At 48.1% G+C, this 973-nt stretch overlaps 1 protein-coding gene across 3 annotated transcripts in view; it reads left to right on the forward strand.

The window, feature by feature from the left end:
- The window catches only part of BRSK2 (BR serine/threonine kinase 2), a 167617-nt gene that overhangs the window by 145245 nt on the left and 21399 nt on the right, over positions 1–973 (forward strand). The gene's annotated exons all lie outside the window — the stretch shown is intronic.

Raw genomic sequence — 973 nt, forward strand, 5'->3', positions numbered from 1 at the left:
TCTCTCTCTCTCTCTCTCTCTCTCTCTCTCTCTCTCTCTCTCTCTATCTATCTATCTATTTATCTCTTTTGGAGCTTCTCTTTTGCTTCTCCATATACCTTTGCATCTCTCTCTGTCTTTGTCTTCTTTCCCATCTCTGCCTCAATTTATATCTTTGGATTCCTTCCTACTGGCATCACCAAGGCTGGGTGGGCTAGGGCTCAGCATTTGCCCATGGCCAGGAGGGGAAGGGAAGATAGGAAATTCATGAGGAGAATTCACATCCATATGGGGAGCTGTGGCCCCAAGGCTCTGGGCAGTACTAGGGTGGTGAAAGGAGAGAAGGGTGCACATGATGTTCTTGGAGGGTCATACTGCCTACAGCAGACTTCCTGCTCCAGGTGTGAACCCATTATAGGATCTGGAGCCAGAAGGGAACTTCAGGATGCTTCCGTACAATCCTCTCCTTTTGTACATGAAGAAATTGATGCCCAGAGATGGAAATGGACTTGCTTAGGTCTCTTAACCCCATATCCAGTGTATGTTCTACTACAATGAAAGGAGCCCCTCCCCCATGCAGTCAACTAGCTATCAGACTTGAGCAAAGACTCCATCACCTTCCCCTCAGTTACATGCTTCTGGGGACAGAGGGGGCAGAGCCAAGATGGTGGATTAGAGGCATCCACTCAGCTGAACTCTTCTACATTCTCCTCCAAACTTTGAAATAATGCCTCAGACAAAATTTTGGATCAGCAGAGCCAATAAAAGGGCAGGGTGAAACATTTTTCCAGTCTAAGAAAATTGAGGTTAGCAGAAGTCTATGACACCAGAGTGGAGGCCTGTCTGGAGCCCACACACTCAGCTGCAGAAGGAGGAGGAGGAGGGGAGGGAGAAGAAGAAGAAGGAGGAGGAGGAGGAGGAGGAGGAGGAGGAGGAGGAGGAGGAGGAGAAGAAGAAGAAGAAGAAGAAGAAGAAGAAGAAGAAGAAGAAGAAG

The sequence above is a fragment of the Vombatus ursinus genome, unplaced genomic scaffold, assembly GCF_900497805.2.
Source record: "Vombatus ursinus unplaced genomic scaffold, bare-nosed wombat genome assembly UNPS02014176.1, whole genome shotgun sequence".
NCBI classification, from domain to species: Eukaryota; Metazoa; Chordata; class Mammalia; order Diprotodontia; family Vombatidae; genus Vombatus; species Vombatus ursinus.